At 39.3% G+C, this 7,794-nt stretch overlaps 1 long non-coding RNA gene across 1 annotated transcript; it reads left to right on the forward strand.

The window, feature by feature from the left end:
* Positions 1–527: 527 nt before the first annotated feature.
* On the forward strand, positions 528–5,843 carry LOC311004456. The gene is made up of 3 exons (XR_014596306.1): positions 528–2,429; positions 3,047–3,489; positions 5,332–5,843. It is a non-coding gene; the product is annotated as an uncharacterized lncRNA (long non-coding RNA).
* The last annotated feature ends 1,951 nt before the right edge of the window (positions 5,844–7,794 follow it).

The following is a 7,794-nucleotide window of genomic DNA, read 5'->3' on the forward strand; positions in this document are numbered from 1 at the left end:
AAATGAGTCGCAAATAGACGTTCTGCTAGGCCTTGATCTGAACGTCAACATGACAGCCAGAATTAGTTGATATATGACACTGAGACTATATGTCAAGTCTGGCCCTGTTGGGGACGTCTATAGACAACCAAAATGAGTTGCAAATAGACGTCCTGCTAGGCCTTCATCTGAACGTCTATACGACATCCAGAATTAGTTGATAAATGACATTGAGACAATACGTCCGGCCTGGCCCGCTACTGGACATCTATAGACAACCAAATTGAGTTGTAAATAGACGTTCTGATAGGCCTTGATCTGAACGTCTATACGACGTCCAGAATTAGTTGATATATGACATTGAGACTATACGTCCAGCCTGGCCCAGTTCTGGATGTCTATAGACAACCAAAATGAGTTGCAAATAGACGTTCTGATAGGCCTTGATCTGAACGTCAATACGACAGCCAGAATTAGTTGATATATGACATGGAGAATATATGTCCAGCCTGGCCTGGCTCTGGACGTCTAAGCAAAATGAGTTACAAATAGATATTCTGCTAGGCCTTGATCTGGACGTCTATGACAGCCAGAATTAGTTGATATATGACATTGAGACTATACGTCCAGCCTGACCCGGTCCTGGACGTCAATAGACAACCAAAAGGAGTTACAATGATGTTCTGCTAAAAGATTATTTATAATTACTTGTATAACTCTAATGTTTATGAAGTAAATTTAGTGTTTTTGAAAGTGTGCAAAGGCCAATGAAATTACAGGAATGTCCTGTAAGGATTATGGTGGATTTCATTTATTTGAAAGGGAGAAAAACCAGCACACTCTGAATATAAGGTGATCTTTAATGTAGGACAGGCAGGTAGACGTTTCGACCGTAGTCTTTTTCAATGTGAAAAAAAATGTGATTTCATTTATTTCACATTTTGTAAATGAAACATTACTATCTTTCTCTGTTTTATTTAAGCACATGAAAGTATATCTGTATAAATGTGGAGCTTTTACCAAGGTAATCTCTGTTTACAGTTCATGGTTTTTGTGCACTTTAATATTTAAATTTTTCTAATTCTGGATGTAAATATAGGAAACTTTTTTTGCATTGCTGCCAATTCACCGACAGAGTTGCCTTGGGTGCTAGCCCCAGAGCAGCTTGTATATCAGTAAAACGAATATACTGTATGGACAAGGGTCCTCAATTCAATAAAAGTGCATGGCAGATCCCTGGTAGAACATGGAAGCAAGAATCAGGTTTGAAGCTTGACCCAGCTGTGGATGTTGTCTTCATTTCTACATGTGTGAACCAGTGTGAGCCCAGAACTTCATAATACATCATTCAAAATATTCAATCAAAAAACATGCATGGAGTGCCGCATCTTTGTCTCTTGTCTCTACCTCTGGTGCTCTTCATTGTCAGAAACACTTAATTCAAAATGTATTCAATAAATTAATGAAAAATACAATGTTTCACTTATTTAATTTAATTCATGTATTTAAAAAGGACAATGTACATAACATCAGCTCTTTTCTCTTTTGATCATGAAGGAATCAATGAATGATATTAACTAAATGCACACATTTATTGGTTTTAAGCACATATAAAAAACGTTTAAGTATTTTTCCCCCCTATTACTATGTAACCATAGTAAACAACACCCATTGGCTGTCTCAACCTGAGCATTTGACCGTGATTGGTTAGTTTGACTGTCATCACAGCGCGGCCAATGGGCGCGCCTTTCCGTCAAATTTGAAAATACGCGCTACAGCAGCTGGGAAATGGTAACCGCGACAATGCGCATCACCGTCATGTGGATTTTTTTATGCCATGGATAAACGGATAAAGGCATGGACAAACCGTCGGGCGGAACCTGGTCAAGACCAAGTGAATTTAAATTCTTCAAAAAAGGAACAGGTAAGATAATATTCCTCTGTTATTATTGTGACGTTTGTTTGTGTGCCATCGGTTTCAGTAGCTCCGTGTGTGAGTGTGTGCGTGCGTGTGTGTGTGTGTCTGTGTTTGTGTGTGCCTTTGTGTGTGTGTGTCTGCGGGCGGGGTAACGGACGTGGAACGCCGATTGTAATTGCGACCGTGGCAGTATTTTTTTCCTGCATCTTACTAAGGTGAGGACGATATTGCAACCAGTGCAGCTTCATTAACGTGTGTGTTGAGATGAAAAATTACCTGCCATTAGCACATGAGCTATACTAACAGTTTCACAATGTATTAAGTAGCGAATTTCAGTGTATGTTGCTACCAGGTCTGAAGTCTGCAGGTAAATGAATAGAGTCGGTGAATAACAGAAAAGTGACTGTCATATACTTGTACAGTTACAGAGGATGAGGAGAGGAGCAGCAGAACAGCAGATGTTTCCTGCACAACCTTCACTTCATCTGGACTGAGTTGTTTCCAGTCTGCTGCTCATGGTCCCCTCGGACTGGTAAGTAATTGTCTAACTAATACTAATAATAGGCTATTACTAAAGGGACAGTTCACCCAAAATTCAAATTTCACTCCATCTACTCACCCTCATGTCAAGAGCTGTGAGAATTTTCAGAGTCCTTCGTTCCTTCTCTGAGTTACAGGGGGGTCCGCAAAAAATGAAATAAGTCTATATTTTAAGCTTGTTTGTAGCGGAAGCTCCCAGTGTCTCAGTTCACTGCTCTTCCATTGACCGGCGGAAAAATTTCTCATGTGGGGGCTTCAATACAAGAGGGACATTACAGACGAGCACTATGGAGGTATTTGGATGTTTTTTGGTGTGTCTCTGTGGACGAAAAAAGTTGGTTGACAACCATTATATGGACAAATACTGCTGCGTGGACCCCCCCCCCCGTAACTCAGAGAAGGAGCAGAGGACTCTGAAAATTCCCACAGCTCTTAGTCAACATGAGGGTGAGTAGATAATGAGGGAAATTTGAATTTTGGGCGAACTATCCCTATAATTCTAAACTGGAAACAACCTCTTTTTTCCTGGCCATTGAAGAAAACAACATTAACTGATATGAGATGGAGTAGCATTAAATTCTACTAGGCACAACCTTCATCTCTTTCCAGTCTGCTGAGATCAAGAACTGCGCGGCAAGATGGTGTGATGCTGTTTTGGGGACTTCAAAATATCAACAACTTCACTTTATGTCTTACTTCAGCCTGGTAGGTAGTGCTCTTCATTCACATATAATTCCACCTGATACGAAGAGATGTCCTCATTGGTTTTGTGTTTAGGTTCACATGAGGTTTCTAAATTTCCCTGTAGGGACCAATAAAATATCTATATCTGTTTATGTAAACACTGATGTGTGCAGGGTAGATCACCGTTCAAGAACCTCCCCACATGACAAATATCCCAAAGTACTAGATGTGAAATATGACTGAATATTCTTTATGTCCAACTGTATTTTACACAGCCAAGGACCCACAGCAGTGCTTCACCTGTGAGATCATCATGCTGGAGAACCACAAGAGAGCAAAAGATGATGGGGAGTTCAGCACACAAACAGGTAGGAAAACAGACCAAGATCTACACCAAATGCAGTTTTGTTTCTAAATTTTTTCATACAGTAAAACCTATTTCAGATTAATTCAGTTTTATTTGTATAGCACCTCCCCCTACATAAGTAATGAACAAACTAGGAATTAAACACAAACACAGATACACACACATTGAGATGAAACAGCTAACGCTTTCAATACAGTTACAGATTACCGTATTATTGTTTAAATTTTAATCATCACATCTCTGATGAATGTGTGTTATGTTCAAGTCAAAACTAGATGGAAGGCGACAGCCCTGCTCTATAGAATTTTCCTTCCAACACTTTTTTACACCCAAGATAGTGACTATGGCCCCCCCTCATTTATCAAACTTGTGTAGGATCTGATGAAGAACAGTCAGCATATACCAGGTGTCAGGGGTTCAACTCCTCTCACTGGAGGAAATTTCTCTGGCGTCTCTGTTCTATTCTGATTTGTACTGTTCTGACAATAATAGTCATTGATGAGCATCTATCTGCCAGACCACGCATTGTTTGTAATTCACCTCAGTTGCTCAAAATAAGTGGAATTCAATTTCCAACAAGTGCAGTGTAGCTGTTGTGCCCCGTCCACTAACATTTAAGAAAATAGAGAGGTCCTGAGTTTGGTTTTAAAAGAACACAGTAATGGAGAAAGTCATAAAATTAGTAGGTAAACTGTTTTAGGTGGATAAATATTAAAAGCCATCTTTACTTGCAGAGTTGGAGATTTCCAACTGGCAGTCTGCTGGGGTTTTAAACTGTCTTTGATGTACTGTGTAGCCAGACCAGGAGCTGCTTTGTTGACCAAGAGTAGGTTTTTTGAATTGAAAACGACATGTAGCATGTTGATGTTACTGGTATTGAGTCTGGACTCCAGGTATTCACAGATCTGGGGTCTGTTTCACAAAGCAGGTTTAGTGAAAACTCTTGAGTCTGTTAACCCTGAAATGAGGCAAACTCTGGGTTTTCCGTTTCAGAAAGGGAGGTAACTCAAACCAGGTAAAGAGGAGTAACTCCAGCCCGTTTCACAAAGAGAGGTCACTGAAACTCAGAGTCAGTTACTATGGCAACCTCCAACGCACACGTGAACCTAACCTGGTCGGGAGCAGGTTTTCTCCAACTAACCCTGAGTTTCTCCTTTTTATCTGAAGCTGCAGACTGAAAGCAGCGGCTGACAGGACGTGATGTTTTATTCTCCATGAGGATTTGTTTGATCGTTGCCGTTGTTCTGCACCCTCAGTTTATCTGAACAACCCTCACATGACACCACACAGACACTTCTCTCTCTCTTAATTTTTTTTTTGTAGTGTGTGTGTTCACTCCACTGTGAGAAGTGGGAGGGGTGAGGCTTTTTTTTGCTGGTTACCATGGTGAATCCTGTTATCTTTGTTCCATTGATGAGGGCTTTTCATCTCCCCGTAACTCAGGGTCAAGTTACTCAGAGTTGAATGAACTAACTGTTATCACCTGTTCTGAAACACAAAACTCTGAATTCTGAGTTTAGGATTAGACTCAGAGTTTGTTGAACCTGCTTTGTGAAATGCACCCCTGCTGTCTTTGTTTCTCCTTGTTCATATGAATTAAGTTTTCTGCCATCTAGTGGTTACTTTTTTCCACGCGAGTGTATGCGTTCTATCTTTCATCAGGTGTAAAGCACAACTTAAATAGCCTATCTTTGCTAGTTTGAGACTGGTGCAGTGTGGCACAACTTAGGTTGGACATTAGAATGCAGCAAAGGATGCCAGAGCATTATTTGTACGCATAATTTAAATAATATAAAAAACTAATTTTTTTTTCTCCCCTCTTCTCTTCCCTACATGCACCAAGGAGCCAGCTGAATACTAGCAATTGGAAGGTGGACGTCTCTTCATCTGCTTCATCTGCTGCATGACTTCTGGTATAGAATCATTGACCTCTGTGATGTTTTAATTTTACTCGTTATTACATTGCATTGTGTAATTGTTTTGAACAACTGTTTGTGAACAGTAGTTTGTTGTAAATTTAAAGCTGAATACATTACACAGGCAATGATGTTGTGTATTTTACTTTTAATTAAGTTGAGCTGAAAGTCTTATTGACCTATCAAATGCATTTATATTCCTCCATTATATTATATTTATGAGAAATGTAACAGTTTGATCTGAATCATTAAATAGTGCAGTAAGTATGTTTTATTGTAGTCATGTATTTGCATTTGAAATCTTTAAAGTAGCAGTTTTTCCTCCTGAAATAATGTCTTCTGGATGTTTAATAATTATGTCTTGAAAACGTTTTCTTTTTGTCGATGTTTGTGTCGATGTGTTTGATTTGTTTATAATTTCCTCCTGTGTTGTACACAAAAGGAGATGCCTTTGTTGCGTTTTTTGCTTTATATTTTATTATTATTTTATAATAAAAATAATTTTAAAAAAAATAAAGCGTATTTTAATGACGTCCATATAACATCCAAGATAACACATCTACACAACGTCTAGAAAAGACATAATAAAAACGTTCATTCTGGCTCCTTAAATGACGTCTTCTGGAAGTTTGATAATTACATCCTGACAACGTATTTTAATGACGTCTACATAACATCAACAATAAAACGTATATCCAACGTTCAGAAAAGACGTAATAAAAACCTTCATTCTGACTCCTCTGAAGACGTCTTCTGGATGTTCAAAAATTATGTCCTGAAAACGTATTTTAATGACGTCTATATGACATCTAAAATACACATCTATTCAACGTCTAGAAAAGACGTAATAAAAACTTTCATTCTGGCTCCTCTAAAGACTTCTTTTGGATGTTCAATAATTACGTCTTTAAAACGTATTGTAATGACGTCTATATGACATCTAAAATACACATCTATTAAACGTCCAGAAAAGACGTAATAAAAACTTTAATTCTGGCTCCTCTGAAGAAGTCTTCTGGACGTTCAATAATTACGTCCCGAAAACGTATTTTAATGACGTCTAAATGACATCCACAATAAAACGTATATTCAACGTCCAGAAAAGACGTAATAAAAACTTTCATTCTGGCTCCTCTGAAGAAGTCTTCTGGACGTTCAATAATTACGTCCCGAAACGTATTTTAATGACGTCTATATGACATCTAAAATACACATCTATTCAACGTCTAGAAAAGACGTAATAAAAACTTTCATTCTGGCTCCTCTGAAGACGTCTTCTGGACGTTCGGAAAACACGTCTTTTCGACGTATTTTGGACCACTTTTTGCTCACTGGGATGTAGCCACCTAGAAGTTCCCCCTGGTCCCTGTCGGGACCTCTGTGGGACCGTGATGGGTCCGTGGCGGGTCCGTGACGGGCTCCCGCTTGGCCCGTGGCGATAATTTAATCCCCCGCGATGACGTAGCGAACGCAGCCACGACTGTTAACGCCCCTCTGCAGCCTGTGTGAAAATCAGCTGCAGTGTCTCATTTGTCCACGGGGAGGAGCAGTGATTTTGACCTGAGATAATCTGTCAATCACTTTTCCTCCTCCTTTCTTTTTTCCCTCAGATGAATTGCTATAATTGCCACCAAAACAGGCGATCTATAAGTAGCTTCAAAGATAAATAAACACCGACAGAGCACAAATAAAAATGTATATCACTCGCAGTTTACCTGTCTACAGATTTTGCATTCTACTAAATGTTTGCCTTGTGTTGGTTTTAATGGTAACACTGAAGCAAATAAACCCTAACCAATAAATAAACAACATGCCAACGTGTCCGTGAATATACACGCATGAGACTGTGTGTGTAAAATGAAAGTGTGGTCCTATAAGTGACCGCCCTTATATTCAAACAAGAGGAAAAATAAATAATTATGAGGTTCATAAATTAAATCGCCATGGCACAGCTGAGACTTAACATAGGCTACTGGATGTGTTTTGTTTTGTTTGTGTGAAACCTGTAATATAAACAGTTATTTACAAGCCCCTCTTTCAGTTTTTGCCAGTCGGCAACCATGAAATCTGCTGTGCATCTCTGGCTTGCTCATTCACTCCCGATCCGCGAATAAATAAATACATTTCTAGTGACCACAGCGCGTCACGTCTCAGAACCACGGGCTACATTTGTGTATTTATTAGGGCTGGGCAAGTTGCGTTATGGCAACTCATTAAACTATCAACGCCGACATTTATTTTATTGCGCATTAATGCATGTTGCTCACATGCTTTTATTTTGTAAAAGTCTGTTGCTGGCTGCTGCGGTGTAGGGGTCAGACTAGTCGCCGGACAGTCGGACACCGTAAACATGCGCTGTGCACCTCTGTAAAATTCACAATAAAATTTCA

This window comes from Trachurus trachurus (assembly GCF_905171665.1).
Source record: "Trachurus trachurus genome assembly, chromosome: 3".
Taxonomy (NCBI): Eukaryota; Metazoa; Chordata; class Actinopteri; order Carangiformes; family Carangidae; genus Trachurus; species Trachurus trachurus.